At 39.2% G+C, this 17,436-nt stretch overlaps 1 long non-coding RNA gene across 1 annotated transcript in view; it reads left to right on the forward strand.

Annotated features, from left to right (window-relative positions):
* The first annotated feature begins 318 nt into the window (after positions 1–318).
* LOC112653619 (uncharacterized) overlaps positions 319–17,436 on the forward strand; it is a 54,334-nt gene continuing 37,216 nt past the window's right edge. Inside the window, exon 1 of the long non-coding RNA XR_004814706.2 lies at positions 319–450. This is a non-coding gene — a long non-coding RNA (uncharacterized LOC112653619). The remainder of the gene's footprint in view (positions 451–17,436) is intronic.

Consider the following 17,436-nt stretch of genomic DNA (forward strand, 5'->3'; position numbering starts at 1 on the left):
TCATCCTGCAGCAAAAGAAAAAAAAAAGCACAAACTGTTGTTCTTCCAGTTAAATCTGCACACAGAGGAAGATGTCAACACACATTAAAACTGAAACCACATTTGAGAAGACACGCAGAACTTTGCAAATGCCACTGCTGTTTATAGAGCTCGGAGCTGGAGGGGATATCATATGTTTTTCAATCTGTTTTTTTTTTTTTTTTTTTTTTTTACTCTTCTGCTGTCTTAAAATAAACCATATAATTCTTGTTCTTGGCCTTAGAACGTGAGTTATGCCATCAGTCTGGTGTGATTCATTTGCTAAAATATTCCGGTGATGAAGGTCTCTCCCTCCCTGTAATAACTGTTGTGGTACTGCTGGTGCCTGTGGAAGTCATTGTGTCCCTTGGAGGGCTGACAAGCAGGAAAGGGCAGCTATGTGGCACAGGCACTGGAGGATAATCAAAGCTGGTGAGATTTCATTTGAATCCTGTCTTCCTTACAGGCACAGTTGGCTGGTGGGAAAACTTCGTTGGCACCACCTGCATACCAACTTTGATTTCAAACGGTGAGGCCAGATTTCTAAAAGCAAGGTATTGGAACATGACCGTGCCTTAGAGTGGAAGCCAATATTCTACTTTGGTCTCTAAGTTGTGTATGCGAAAGCAAGTTTTGGTGAGGACTAACACGTCCAAGTGGTCTTCTTCCGCCTGTCGTATCTGGATTTGACTATTTTGCAGAAAGGCCTATTTGTGCGATATTAATACCTTTGGAGGCATTAATTACAGCTTCTTGTAACCACCAGAAGACAAAAGTGCCACCCTGAATAGCTAAAGAGCTAGGTTCCTGCCAGATATTGAAATTCTTAAAGGCAAGGGTGACACTCTTTTTGTCTCTTCATGGAAATTGAATCTGTTGCTGCTACTGTGGCTTGAAGGTGTTTTCATATTGTAAAAGATCATCCTCCAGACAAGGGATGGCTAGGAGGAGGCATCACTCAAGGAATGAACGAGGGGTGGTGAAATAAAAAAAAAAAAAAAAAACTAAGTCAGAAAAGACTTGGTCAGCATTACCAGAAAGGTTTTATATATTGGGAGGAATACCTAAATGTGTAAGACAGGAATTTGTGATCTTTTGCAGGGTTATCTAAAAAGGGAAAGATCTCTGATTTGAAATGGTGTCTGGCTTGAGTCACTTGATGCAGTTTCCCCCATAGACCTGCTAAATGTTGTTAGAGACCCAGAAGAACTTTCTACCAAAAGCTAAGATGTCAGAAAAGCTAATGTCAGAATCGCAGATATGTTTCTAACCAATAAGAAGAAGCTAGAGCTGGATGGAGAAAAAAATAGCAAGGTTACACACTGATCCCGGCCTCCACCCACCAGAAAGTAGTTCAGGTGCTCCTCTAATGTGGGGAATTCTGTTTTTTTTTTAATTTTTTTTTATTTTTTTTTATTTTTATGACTCTAATGCTCGTCCCTTTTTCACATTTCCATCCAGAAAGAGACAGAGGAACTAGCAGCACCCATTGAATCTGCTGATGAGGACAAGTGGAACATGGAACAAAAAGCTTTGGCAGAAAAAAAAAAAAAACTTTGGCAGCAATCCATGCTGGATGCTGGTATTTTTATAAACTTTATTAAATCAGAACCAGGCAGGAGAGGAGGTAGAGAATTTTACTTTGGTAGAGGAGCTCTGCTTTACAAAAATACCTCTGAGGCACTAGGATTGAGCTAACCCCATGCACATCAAAACGCTTCCCCACTGTGGATCTGAGAAGGAATGCAATCAGCATCTATGGTCTCCTTGAGGCAACAACCCTGGGCGATGTCTCCTTGTTTAATGAGGAGGAGTGTGGAGAGAGAGAAAGTTTTACTGCTTAGAGGAGAATTCCTGGGTCATGACTGATGCCAGTATGCACACGTTCAGCTTTAGTAAGTACCACCAACCGATTTCCCCATGTAGCTGTACTCCCACCAGGAGTGTATGAGAGTAGCACTTGCTCTATATTCTTGTTGACTTTTGGTATTTTCTGTCTTTTGCATGTTAACCATTCTGTAGGATGGGTAGTGGTATCTCCTTGTAGTCTTAATTTGTTTTTCCTCGGTGATTAATGAAGTGGAGCATATCTGGTGAATTAATAGGACAATTTCTGAGACCATGGAGCCAGCTAACAGCCTAGTTCACCCAGAGGTAATTTCAAAATATTTAACCACCAGTAAGACAAAACATTGGCCAATCAGAGTGAACACTGGCTTAGAGTGATGTTGTATGGTCTTGTATGCACTGGTTGTGCCATATGCTAGCTCCCAGTTGATGGATTTGTGCCAGGGTTGAGGGGTCCAAGAAGGACGGCTGGGGAGGCAGGAGAAAGTGCTCAGGGTCATAGGGCAGCAGCTATATGGAACCCATGAAGATCGTTTCAATATTTAATCAATTGCACGACCATAATGGCACGTACTAGCTAAATATCAGCCATAGGTAATATATTTATATTATACCCATGTTACATATAAATATAAAATAGATGATATAAAACCATATTTTATAGGGGATGGCATGTTTTTCACAGAGACGGTTTTGCTCCAGGTCACACAACTAGTACATGCCTAAGTGCCAATCGTTTCTTTGGGCTTAGAGATGTTGCAGATCTAATGTATATTTCAAGTCCATGTCACATGTTATGTATCTGGGTTTCCATGTTTTCATGTTACGTCAACATCCCCCAATAATCAAATGAAATTTTGCCTTCTATTCCATCAGTTTTCTTTTGTGAACAGCATCTTCTGGAATCCAGGGCAGGGATTGGATATCCTGGAGTCCACCAGTCATATTCTACCAAGTAGTCTCAAAACTTTATCACAGTCCTCAACAGATTACTTGACTCCCCAAGTCCCTGCCCATGGGAGGCAACTGTGAGAAAATAAGTACAGATCCCACGTCCTCATCCATAAATCCTGGAACTACATGTGTTTTTAGAATTAAAAAATTTTTTTAATTAAAAAATTAATTCTGAAAAACCTCTCATGGGATTTGTGCAACATCTTAAATTCAAATGCTTAATATTTCCACAATAAAATGTATGAATATTCATACTAAGTGAGATCAATTAAATTTATAAATAGCCTCATGTCAGTTCCAGCTAAGCTCAGTTGCCAAATGAGTTTTGATGCCAAATAATAAACATATCTTTAAGGTTTCAGAATTTTTCGAATTTCATCATTGAGATAAGGGCTTTTGGAACGCTGATGGCCTGAGCCCATTTTCCCAAAAGTCAGTCATGTTCTATCCAGTAGACTAGGTAAATCAATGCCTTTGCAGTTGGTTTAATTCAATGGCAGATGCAAGTTTTGTGCAGCCTGCAACTTCATTTGCTGAGAAAAGAAAAAGAATATGAAATTACAAATAGAAAATTAGGCATGAACATGAATATTTATTTAGAATGATAAATCACAATGAATTAAATATTTTTTTAAAAACCAGAGAACAAATATCACAAAGACATTTTTTAGGTTTATGGTTTTTGCTTCTACTTGGATGGATACTTTTTTCTTAATACATTTAAATTTTGGTATGAACAGTAATTCTGAAAAAAATAATAAAAGGAGTCTGAAATTATGGAATGCACAAGAGCAAGCCGAATGTATGCTAGATTTAGTGCTATGTTGTAATGGGCCACATAATTTTGTAATCAAATTACTCATAGAATATACATTAAATAAATAAAGGTAGGTGCTTGGTCATAGAAACATTTTGCATCTTCAGGGCATTTTGTTGCCTTCATAGCATTTTTGCATGCCATTTCGTCTGGAACCTCTGGTCTTATCAGGACAATGAATTATAAATACTAATATGTGATCTAATACATCAAAATTAATAAAATGTGACTTTACATATAGCTATATTTATATTTTGAAGTATTGCTTCAGGTTTGTCCATTACAAAGTCAGAAATTCTGATAAGTTCTTTTTTGGACCATTCTATAAAAATGTGCATTTATAATAGTATAGGCTGTATTATTGATTATTTTTTCTGAGAAGAGAAAATTTCAGTTTTCATCAGTCATTGATGAGAATTGCTTCTTATTGCAGTTCTACATGTCTGATGATGAGAAGAATTTTCTGTAGGCTAGTTTCTGGGTCTGGATTTTCAAACTTCACTTCTCAACAACTTATCTACTTAAATGACAATAAAACCTTTGTCCCTGTACCTTCCTGGAGATGAATCATCATTTAGTCATTCCTGGAAGCCATTCCTGCGTCAGAATGACTAGCAATGCCCAAACCTATGTACAGAAGTCATTGGGGGCCAGGCTAAACCCATGTTAAGTGATTTTGCACCTCAAATTTCCTTTAGCTGGATCTCACTATGCTCATGGCTACTCCAGTGCCACCAAACACCCAGGACATGTGATGGAGAGGAAGTTGGAGTGGAAAGGGACAACAGTATTAATTGGTTGTGGTTAAAATTATTTTGCAAAATTTCAAATACAAGGCTTTACTGAAACCTGTCAGGGTCACGATGGTACCCACAAAAATGAAGGGCTCTGAAGATCGAAGTTTCATTAGCTTTACAAATATCTTCCCATCTTTCTCCTAAGGAATAGCTTAGACTGCTAGGCTGGAGGGGTTCACGTATGCGTAACGAAACATCCTAGTTGTTTCTTCTCCTTCTTCTTCTCCTTCTTCTCCTTCTTCTCCTTCTCCTTCTCCTTCTCCTTCTCCTTCTCCTTCTCCTTCTCCTTCTCCTCCTCCTCCTCCTCCTCCTTATTCTTCTTCTTCTTCTTCTTCTTCTTCTTCTTCTTCTTCTTCTTCTTCTTCTTCTTCTTTTTAGGTCATGAGAAATATGAACAGCTGGAGTTGAACAAATCCTTTCACAGCTATTCAGAGTTGAAATGAGTTAAATGGGTCTACCCAAAGCTTAATGCCAAACACTACACAAAGCTCTTCTGTGGGATACTGCGAAGCATTATTATTTCACTAAGAGAATGGTGCAGAGGACTTTGGGAAGTTTTTATACAATCTGTACCTTCACTCTGATTACAGTGTTCCTGTGGCAGCTACTGCCTCAGGAGAGGGGCAGTACCCACAAAGCCACTGCTTGTCCTGCCATCTCTGTCTCTGTCCACATATTACTGTATCGCACAGCAATCCTTGTAGAAAAGAAGCTAAAATGTGAGGGTACTAATGCTACAGTCCTTTTCCTTTCTGATTCTTTCAAATAGGCTTCCTGACAACAGTGCTGAAATAATTCTGTTAAAACTTCTCATTCTTTCTGTTACCAGAAGAGCTGCCTCTGTGGTTGGATCACGTGGCAAAGGCAGGTTTAGAAATACTTTACATATCATTTACATACAGCTCTTCAAAGATCAGGAAGGTGGTAGGGGAATCAGTGTCTTCCCTTGTAGACCTTGTACCTAAATCCCGCACTTTAAACCATAAAATGATGGTCCAAATACTCACTGGAAACTTGGTAAATATATCATGATTTTCAAAAAGTCTTGCATATATTAAAGTCTTTCCCTAATAAGATCCAATTACAGAAGAAGCATTTATCAGGTTATGGTTGAGAGGTCGATAAAGAAGCACAACCTCTAAAGATTTATATTTAGGTTGAGTAATAGACAACTGAAGTGTAGTTGCATAATATTCCACAATCACAGATTTAAGAAAGTTCTAAATTATGATATCAAGTTATCAAAATTATTTTGTATATAATTATACATTTAAAATAATTAACATCAATTATTAATTTATAAATCAAGAAATTAAGAAAAAGTACTTTTAGATACTTATGCAACACATTCTGTTTTTACAGATCAAGAAGCCATGCTTAGAGCTATTTGGGCACTGCTTAATGAACCGATGGGTTCATTCAGCAAACTTTAAAGTTAGCAAGTTTTTTTTTTTAAGATTTATTTATTTTTTAATTCTGAGAGACACAGAGAGACGCAGAGACACAGGCAGAGGGAGAAGCAGGTTCCCTGTGGGGAGCCCGATGCAGGACTTGATCCCAGGTCCTCAGGATCACGACCTGAGCTGAAGGCAGATGCTCAACCACTGAGGCACCCAGATACCCCAAGGTCAGCAAGTTTTAAGCCAGTTGTCTCTTGTCCATTATAATTATTGAGGAAAATACATTAGTTTTATTCTGTGGCAAAGCCAAGTATGGAGTGTTTGCTCTCAAGCCTGTATTAGTGGAACAGAAAGAGAAGAGTAAACCAGAGCTCTGCATCCTGTGAGCTTTATCTACAGTCAATATGCAAAGCGTTTATTGACACACTCTGATCTTTAGAGGGAGAAGTCGGCTCCAGCCTCCATTCTTTCCTCCTTCGCTACCTCCTAACCACAGAGTTGGAATTGCAATTTCTGAGAATGGGGTGTGGAAGAGAAGTTAAACCTTCTCTCTTCTGCAGGTCCCTTTTTCATCTGTGTCTCTTGAGTGATCCCTTTTTGGGGCCTTTTTTCTCTGCTCCTTCCCATGAGGTGCAGCGAGGTGATTCTGTACTGCTTCACCTTGGGACCTTCCCTTCCCAGCACTGGGAGTCCACTCATTGAGTGACTTGTAGAACCAAGGTAGAAGTGGCTTGGAGCATGCTGTGTACCAGGAGGGTCAAAAAGAGGCTTCAATGCTCTGGGCTTGCTGAGATGTGAGATCACCCAGAGGCTTGACACTGTAGTCTTAGCTGATAATTCAGAATTCATTTTCCTTAAGTGTCTTCCATGCACGTGCTTCTGGGGCACCCATGGTGCCAGGATTTGGGGTTTGGAGATCCTGGCCACACGTCTCTTCACTAGCACCACAGCTAATCTGGGGTGGGCATATTATTTTGGCTTTGGCAGCCCAACCTCTCCTTTCTCCTCTTTTTGTGACCAACAGCCACTTTGGTGACCAACATTCTCAGGGTCTCTTCTTGAGTCAATAATACCAACTTTTAGATAAGAATCTGGGAACTTAGGAACTCTGAGTTATAAATGGTAAGGCAATATCCTGTTGAGAGGTTTTTGTAACAGGTCATGGCTTAACACTCCTGATTTTTCTTGAAATTTATGTGTAGTGCACAAAATAACAAATTTCAAGATTTTAAGCATCTGCAACTATGGTGTAGGAGTTTTGGAAGCCTCATCTCACTTCATAGGAGCCTCCTCAACCATGGATCGGGCTGCAGAGTGTAACACTAGGCTGCTGCTGCTGGTATAAATTATTCTGTTGCTCAGGGCTCAGGGCAACATTTTATGTAGGAGAGAATTTCATAAATGCTGTATGAAGCATGAAGGACAATGGAAAATCTACCTCCTACCTTCATCAGACATGCCATGCTGGCTATAAGCAATGTTATTGAGTAAATATCTCACCACTTACCAGTGCCTTTGTAATAAAAACACTTTGTAGCAAGCTGGAAACAAATAATTTACCTTCCTCCCTGTGGTTATTTGGTACCAGTCTGCAGAGATACAGTCATAGTGTGGAAGTGTGGAAATTACTTGTAGTCCTCAATACATTGTGGTCCTATTCTTGGGGTCCACCAGAACTTGTCTGGTTTTGCAGGATACCTAGCCTGTATTGGAATTCTTTGTTCTCGATGTAAAACAATCTTGCCACTTCCAAGCAGCTCTGCAATATTAGTTGCTGAGATAAGAATGACTCCATTTGGAATATTCCGTAAAGTGTTGCAGTCTGTCTGAAATCATGACTTAAATTTCTGGCAAAATGTGAGGGCAGCCTGGCCATAACATCTGTTACTCCTCTGATGGCCAGGATTGATTCAACCAGTTTTAGTTTGGGTGACTCTTCCTGGATTTACCCAATCTAGAATTACCTCAAGGTGTGGGTTTCATGGAGAACAATGAAAATGAAGTAATTTCCCCTATATCATGGCTCCTTGAAGGTAGACCTTTGTGTGGAGAACATGAAGAACATGAACCCAGATGTGGGAAATTTCTCTATCTGTTGTTGACTTAATTGGCTGTATCCCTTCTCTACATTGCCTCGGCAGGGTTGAGTAATGTGGTCTTATAGGCTCTGTACCTACTTGCAGAAGCTCGTCAGTCAAGTCCATGTAGTCGTCAGCTCCCAGGTAAAGTCCCCCACCAGACATACCAGAGTCCTATTTACCGCCATTGCAGCAGGTCTATGGTCCTTCACCGTGGGCACTCCACTGACTGATGGTGCTATGCAGCAAGTGCCTGTGAGGCAGGCCCTCACAGAACCTGGGCTTAGGGGAACAAGAATGGTTTGGGAAAAGAATCACCTCACAGGGAATCTTTTAACTGAGTCTTAGAGTAAGTTCACTGATTGATTTGTTGATTTGTACATTTATTCACCAAATAAATATTTCTCATGTGTCACCATGCGTTAGTGTATCTAGAAGTATTATGTATGAACACTCACCCTTTTGTGGCTTCATTCTGAATTGAGAGCCCAAGTTTTCTATAACAGTGTCCATGATTAAAATGTATAAGCCATCTCTAAAACACTCATGGGTTTAAATTTGGACTTAAGCATGAAGGATTAGCCTTTCAGCTATGCTCACACTCTCCGAGCTTTGATTTTATGCCTCCAACTAACATATGGATGGTCATGAATATCAACTCCACATTCTCATTACTTGCCTGGGAATGAATCAGTGTGTGTGGGGAGAGGCCTTTAAAAATTATGATGATGACAGGTGAGGGAGAAAAGTTGAATGATCAAGTTTGTATTTAACACATTTGAAAAGACTTGGAAATCACTAGGGAATATTTCTGCTCTCAGCTCTACTTCTAGGTAAGTACAAGATGTGTCTTGGGTATGGGTGAGGTAATTGCTCTAGAAGATCAGGGCATTGCTCTGTGCATTGTAGCATTCAGAGCTATGATATGCTTCAGTAAGCTGAAATTGTAAAGAAAATTGTTAAAGGGAACCAAACGCTTGGCCCCTGGAATCAGATAATCACATTGGTATGAAGGATGGATAAACTAAAAAAAAAGAGAAGAATTAGAATGATTTTGAACTATTACTTGCTGGATGCAACATTCCCCAGCTATTTCAGCTTGCTTCTAGCCCCCTCCGTATGCCCTTGCTCCGTCATGAATTCTAGTCTCTCAATCTGCCTGAAAAAGGGTAGAACATGATGTGTATCTAAGTACAGCACGAGGTACTAATAACAGCTTTCAACTAGACGTTTGTTTTGCTGTACATCTTTTGGTGGCGGAGGCTTAGAAGTTTTAAAGCACCAGGCAAATGTGACTAACTAATATGTGTAAACATGTGAAATTTCTTGAGACTTTGGCAAGGCACCATAACTGCTGTAGATCTCCTGCCCCATGTGTGAATGAATTTAATGAATGAGAGGAGGCTTAAACTAAAGTGCCACCAGGGACCTAGCATTTGATTGAATCTGGCTTAAAATAAGAATAGGGGATGGTGGGGAGTGTGGTAAACCAGAAATATGCATTTTAAACTACCCATTTGGATTCAACAGATACGTGATTAGGTTGCCAAATTGCTATAAAAGTTTCTAAAAGCTGAAGCTCAAATTCTGTAGTTTTTGCCAACCAATACCACCAGTTCATGGGCTGACAACTAGCCTGTTGGTGAAACTAATTGCTAAGAATATTGAAATTTGGAAGTTTTTTTTTTTTTAAAGATTTTTATTTTTTATTCATGAGAGACAGAGAGAGAGAGGCAGAGACACAGGCAGAGGGAGAAGCAGGCTCCATGCAGGGAGCCCGACATGGGACTCAATCCTGGGACCCCAGGATCACGCCCTGGGCTGAAGGCAGGTGCTAAACCACTGAGCTACCCAGGCATCCCTGGAAGGTTTTTTTTCTTTTAAAGATTTTATTTATTTATTTATTTATTTATTTATTTATTTATTTGAGAGAGAGAGAGAGAGAGAGAATGAGAGCACAAGTGGAATTAGGGGGCTGGGGAGAAAGCACAGAGGAAGAGGGACAAGCAGGCTCCCTGCTCAACAGGAAGTCTGGACATGAGGCTCTGTTTCAGGATCCCTGAACCAAAGGCAGACACTTGACAAACTGAGCCACCCAGGTACTCCTGAAATGTAGAAATTTTAAAAATATGTACAGACCAGATGGACTCTAAATTCGGGCAAAATTTGAGCTGCAGTCTCCAGTTGTGACCTCTGAGTTAGGTAATGACTGGGGAACTTGTACTTTCTTATGCTCCTTACTTTGGTCTGTCTTTCCTGCACTGTGAAAACCTGGCCGAAGTCTTCATGCTAAATCTCCCTTATGGCCTGTATTCAACACCTCATGCCACTCCAGACTAATCTTGTATTTTTTAAATAATTCATTTAACTTTTTCCATCTTGTAAAATCTGAAAATACAGTGACATAATTTCCTAACTTACTGGCATTTATTTATTTAAGCACTCATATATAAACATTCTTCTAGGAAATCTCTTCAAATGGAATCTCCATAACTCTTAAAATCCAATACGGTGGGTAGAACTGTACTTTTACTGTATAATTTTAGGTCATTGTTTTAATATAATCTAGCCATGTCCTAAGGGGCTGATACATAGGGCTGGTTATCAGTCAGTTTTCAAGAAAATGGTCTCAGATTACTTCTGAGGTAAAGATTCTGGATTTTTGTCTTGGAGGCAGTAAGGAGCCATTGCAAGGTTTTAAGCAAGACCATTAGAGAATCAGATTTATTTTGTAGAAAAGGTCATTATGGCAGCCATTTGGGCCATGGACTTTTGAGGGGTGGGGAGATAAGAAACCAGGTACCGTAAGAAATAAAACATTGATAGTTTGATGGAAGTATAAATGTATACAGTGTATACAGTCTAAGAATAATAGGTAAAAGAAAAGAATTTTAAGATTTCACTTAAAACACTTGAAATCTAGCAATAATACAGTTGTGTTCACTGTATTTAGCTTATGAAATCAAATCAGAAAATTTGCTTGTCCCAATTCGCTTTCAGGGTTTAAGAGATGGAGGCATCTACATGAGGAGTTAAACAGATTTTTATAAAGTACAGGCTAAGTCTAGAGTGGCATTAGAATCTTGGACACTGTTGCAATAAAGTAGGCAAAATAAGGTGCTGGCAGTGGAGATGGAGGGGAGAGAATGGGGTTGACAGTTCAAGTACCATTAAAGAGATAGAATCAATAGGATTCAGGTTTTAATTGGATGTGAGGGTTGAAGGAGAGGGAATGTCAAGCATACATTCTGGCGTGGGCAACTACGCGTATAATATTGCCCATTAGGAAGATAAGGACTGGAGGTGGAGGAACAGATATGGGGAGGGGCTGGAGAAGATGAAGTATTAATTTGGGATACGTTAAACTAGAGGTAACTGTTGGACGCTGAAGTAAGAATGTCCTGGGGCAGTAAGATATACAGCTTTAGAACTCAGAAAAGAAATTTGAACTGGAAGATTATTCTAGGAGTCATTAGCTTCTGATGATGGTCACCGCCATAAATTTGGATGAGATCACTTATTTTATGAGTAAATGTTGCGTGAGAAAAGCAGAAGGCTAAAGATGCAACCCTGAGGAACATAAATAATACTCTTGTTCAGGAAGGCTGTGCACTATGGTAGCTCTTTGGAGCCTAGATTCCCCCCTACTAGCTTGGGTGAGTTACATAACTTCTCTCTCTTGGTTTCTCATCTATAAAATGAGGGTAAATATTATCTACCCTTAGGATAGTTAAAATGATTATAGGGATAATTAGAAATAATGTAATGTTCCTATGTTAGTGCCAAGGCTATCTATCATCATTATCTTCTAAATGATTGTCATCACTACTAATCGAGATCTTTAGAACTGGGTGGCGAGATAGACCAAAGAGCCTGTGAGTGAAGACAAAGATCCTGACTAGAGGAGACTCTTGAGTTTTGGTGTTTGAACCCTGGAGTATCCATTTTGGGCACTCAAAACTTCTTCTTCCACTAATTACTATTTTCCGACCAGTTTAGGATAGTTAAAGTGACAGGATTTATATATATATTTGCAAGGATTTTATTTTCTTTTATTTTGTATATTTCTTTTTGGAGTTCAATTAGCCAGCATATAGCATATCACCCAGTGCTCATCCCGTCAAGTGCCCCCCTCAGTGCCCGTCACACAGTCACCCCAACCCCCGCCCACCTCCCCTTCCACTACCCCTTGTTTGTTTCCCAGAGTTAGGAGTCTCTCATGTTCTGTCTCATTCCCTGACATTTCCCACTCATTTCCCCTCCTTTCTCCTTTATTCCCTTTCTCTATTTTTTTGTTTTTATTTTTTTATTATTTTATTTTATTTTTTTAATTTATTTTTTATTGGTGTTCAATTTGCCAATATATAAAATATCACCCAGTGCTCATCCCATTAAGTGCCCACCTCAGTGCCCGCCACCCAGTCACCCCCACTCCCCGCCCACCTCCCCTTCCACCACCCCTAGTTCGTTTCCCAGAGTTAGGAGTCTTTCATGTTCTGTCTCCCTTTCTGATATTTCCCACTCATTTTTCTCCTATCCCCTTTATTCCCTTTCATTATTTTTTATACTCCCCAAATGAATGGGACCATATAATGTTTGTCCTTCTCCAATTGACTTATTTCACTCAGCATCATACCCTCCAGTTGACAGGAAATATATTATCACACTTTCATCTACATAGTTTCCAAGAAAGACAAAAAATTTCCTGGAGATCATCACAGGACAAGTATTATTTATCGAGGACAGAAAAGCATTCTCTCTACATAGGATACAAAAGAACGTACAGGGTAGAGAACTTGTTTAACTTCTTTTTCTTGGCAAGTTGGGGACAGCCCCCCAATCAATATTCTCCTTTCTTCTGATATTTATCATATCAATGAATAAATATTCATTCATTATTCTCCTAGACATACAAGCGAGAAACCTTAGAGTCATCCTTAGAGTATGGGCAGTAAAGAGAAATAATCTAACAAATTTAAGAACAGCCTCCTGAACAAAACCATGGCATGGTTCTTGGTCAGGATCCTTGTGAACCTTGTGAATTTATAGCTGAATACATAAGCTACAACTCGATATTGTGGTAGACAGCATTCTTCTTGCTTACCCTCACCTTTTAGGCAGTCTGCGACTTTGTGGACCTGTCATAGCATGTCTCTAGGAAAAAAAAAATAGGCAAAATTTATATTTTCTTCTATCATATTAAAACAAAGGCTTGTGGACGTGCGATGATGTAATTCACTGAAATGAAAAGTTCTAGGAAAAATGACCAGCCTTATCAATCAAATATCTCGCTTGATGCACAGAATTTTGAATGCTTCCTAATAGAAGGCACTGGCTTTGTATTGGAGCCTGATGAAGTCACTTTTCACAAACCAGCCCTTGTAGTACCTGACAGATAGAGAGAGGGTAAGCGCATGCTTGGGCACTTCTTCAGGGGCAAGCCAGTCAATTTCACATGCAGGAGTCAGGAACATTTATGAATATTTTAAAAATGTAGTAATCAGACTTAGGTGGATTGAGTCATGCAAACGTTTTCACTACTCAAGAATATCTGAAAAACTTGTTGGAGATTCAGGGATAAACCCCACAGTTGTTTAGAAAATAAGACCTTTAGGAAGATGAACAGTATTGGATTTATTCTGCCTAAAGCATGAAAAGCTACTGAGAAGTTTAATAACTATCTGTTTCTATTTTCATTGCTTCTACAGGTCAAAAGTGTGATAGATGCCTGTATGAAAAAATTCAAGTAATAAATGTATATGTGGACAGGAGCCCCTATTGTCCCCCAGCAACAATCATCAATAATATATATATTATTTCACACTGCCTCACCATGCCCCACCATCCATATATTAATAAAGCTCTTCATTAGTACTGATATTCAAATCCAAAGCTTTTCATATTGGTAAGGGAGGAAGGGAAAGGAGAAAAAAAAAGGTGTTTTAATTCCTCCAGAGCTGGAGATAACAGTAAACTTCCATGACCAAAGACATACTGGGTCAGCAATGAGGACAAAAATTTGCGTCTCTAAGCATGTGAAGAATGCAGATTCCTTCCTATTCCTTACATTTCCACATTTAGTGCAGAGGGAAGGGTAGCGTTCATACCAACTGGTAGATTCCAAGTCACACCTTGGCACATGTTTTGTTGGCTAACCCCACCCCAATCCAAACCCCCATCTCTACTGTTCCCCTGTCAGAGGCTAGAAAACCACATACTCATTTTGGTCAAAGGGGGCCAAAAACTGTATTTTAAAGTTTGCTTCTAAAAATTAAAATAAAATAAAATAAATAAATAAAATAAAATAAAATAAAATAAAATAAAATTTGCTTCTCTATAGGTTAAATGCATTTTGTATAAGCTACTTTTCCTCTTCTTCCTATATTGAACACAGCACGATCTGAAACTGGAGGGTCTCTCTTGAGATCATGGTGGAGACCAACACATTCAAGATACACAGCCAGGAGACAGGAAGAGCCTGGACCCTGGACAATATTTTTGAGTAGCAAAAAATAATGCCAGAACAACATAACCCTGGGTGTGTGGGTTGTGGAAAAATAACACTAATTTGTTTAATCCACTGTCATTTGGGATTTCTGATACTGGTAGCTGAAAGCTCTCCTAACTGATACCATGTTAGACCCATTTCTGTTATTTGCCTGGACAATAAGGGTTAGATAAAATCCCAGTGTCAGTATCTTTAGGGATTGGTATCAGGTTTCTTATAGGTCCAAGAAACAACAAGTAAAATCTACAGTTAGAAACCTGTTAGAGAGTGGTGACAATTCTTTTCTTAGATATCCTGCCACCTTACGGACACGCCTCAAAGACAAAATTATCTTAGAGCTATCTCAGAATACATATCAGAGATGCAAGGGCCAGTATTTGTTCAGGGAACCGGAATGGCACCCATTCTAGGTTGGGAAGTGCTAGGTTGGAACTGGCACCAAAAATCACTATTTCTAACAGAAGCATTCACCTAATGAACATAAAATGGAAGAATTTTGGCTTTTGTTTATAGTATGAGTCTATTCTGTAGTGGTTAAGAAAAGCAGATTATGAGATTACATTGCTTGGTTTTTTATTCTATCACTTCCCAGCTATGAGTCCTTGGGTGAACTAAATCTCTTTGTATCTCTGTTTCCTAACATGCAAATTGAGCAGAATAATAGTACCTACTTCACAGGATTTTCACAAGGATTAAATGAAGTTGATAAGGGAGAGCTTGGTTCTTGTCTCACGGAGTCGAAGAATGAATCTCGTGGACAACAGAGAGTGAGCAAAGCGATAGAAGTTTATTAAGCAGAGATACAGAGAAAGCTCTCAGGAGTGAGAGGGGTCCCACCAGGGTGGCCACTGAGGGCTTTTATGGTCTTTTGTAGGAAACTGACTGGGGAACTTGGTAAATTTCTGTCAATATCAGGGTGGATATTTAGAACAAACATGGTGGACTGGTAACTCTCCCAATAACAAACAAGATGTCCTTCTACATATCATGAGCCCAAACAAGGTGCACCCTTCTCTCTGGATAACATCTCCTCCATAATGTTTCCCACATCTGGGATTTCTGTGGGCCTACTCAGGGAGCCCATGGCCTTGAAATTCTTGTGCCATCTTGGTTTGAGCAGGGACTATTGATAACACCTTAATGACATATTTCTTTGTTGTCTGGTGCTTTCTGTGATTACTTAGGAGCCACTGAAGGGGGCAACTCCCTAATATTTTGCAGCTAGGAAGCCAGGTATATATTTTTCTGTTTTTATCTCTTATCTCTGTTTTTTTGGGATGAGTAGGAGCCTGACTCTGGGCCTTTCCCTTATCCTTCCCTGCCTAGCTCTATCTGCCCCTAACTCATTCCTACCTCAAAGTGATACATATAAATTTCTTAGAAAAAATGCCAGATCCTCTGAAACTGGTGGATCTACATATAAGACTGTTGTTGCTTAGTGTGGTGTCTGTCACATAAAAAGTTCCCCAAACATGAGCTGTTACTCCATTTAATGTATTCTCCCCAAATTTTCCATATAGTATTGTGGGAGGTCGTATATAAAAATATTTAAAAATCATGCCAAGGCTATTTTTTGGAGTGCTCTTCTTACATTTTTGCAGTAAGCTGAATTAATACTTTTATAGATAATTGCTTCTGCTCTGTCTTCATATAATCTCTTTGTTCTTTTAAAACATATCTACAATATAGTTTAGAGGGTACCCTGGATATCTTTCTACTTTAGACAATTTCAGCCTGAACTCGATTTACTCTGACTTCCTTACCCAAGGGCTTAGCCATAGGTGCTTTGTGGGCAGCCAGTAAATAGGAGAGCCATATAAATTGTCTAAACTAGGACATTCTTGATAGATAAAGAGAATGCTAGTAATAAAGGATCAGGATTATAGGAATAAACCTGGTTATGTGGTCCTTAAATGACTCCCTCCTTTCAGATTTAGTTGTTTTAGGGAATCCCTCTAAGCTCTGTCCACCCACAATCTTACAGACACTTCTGTTAGCTTCCAGCTTCTGAAGGACAAATTTATTTCGCCTGGGTTTAGGAAGTTTCAGAATAGGGATCATTTGGCGGAGACAGAAGCAAAGCTTCGTACTGCACCACAGGGAATGTCCTTTCTGGAAAGACATAACAAAACAGCTAAAAAATATATATACATAGTAATATTTTCATTTGCTTTGTAAACTTTTCAAAGTGTTTTAACTCCCCGTTTGCAAGGTCCCCTTGAAGCTGTTGTTCAATTTGGTCTACTATAACAAATACTGCAGACTGGGTGGCTTAAACACCTTACATTACTTCTCTCAGTTCTGGAAGCTGGGAATTCCAAGATCAAGTGCTGGTAGATCCTGTGTCTGGTGAGGACCACCTTCCTGGTTTGCAAATGGCTGTTCTTCCCATTCTCCCTGCACTCTCACATGGTGGGGCGAGAGAGAGAGGGAAAGCTCTGTTGGGTATCTTTTTATAAGGGCATTAACCCCATTCATAGGGCTCCATACTTATGATGTAATCATCTCCCAAGGGCCCATTTCCTAATTCCTTCACCTTGAGGGTGAGGATTTCAGCATATAAATTTGGGGAGGACCCAAACAATCAGTCCACAACGTTGGCCTTATTTACTTCTTGATTATTCTATGCACAAACACCTTGACCCAATCCAAAATATTTTATTTATTGTTCTGCTAACACAGTGCTTGTATTTCTATTTCTAACCTTATAGACATGTGCTGTCTGTGTGCAATACCCTCTCCCATAAAATATGCTATTCTCATAAACTTATGTATATGAAACACAGAAATAATACATTGCCACTATTTGTCATCATAATTAAATCATATGGCAACATAAAGGCTCTCCCAAATGACCAAATTAGGTTAAGATTTCTTCATCTCTCATAGTAAGTCAAACTTATCGTATAATTTCTTAAGTTTTCTTAGCAAATTGGGTTATGATCCTATAACTATAAACACGATGGTGTCTTCTCCTTTCTTCTTGCAGAAGATTACATTTCAGAAATTTTTGATG

This window comes from Canis lupus, chromosome 3 (assembly GCF_003254725.2).
Source record: "Canis lupus dingo isolate Sandy chromosome 3, ASM325472v2, whole genome shotgun sequence".
In the NCBI taxonomy this organism is placed as follows: Eukaryota; Metazoa; Chordata; class Mammalia; order Carnivora; family Canidae; genus Canis; species Canis lupus.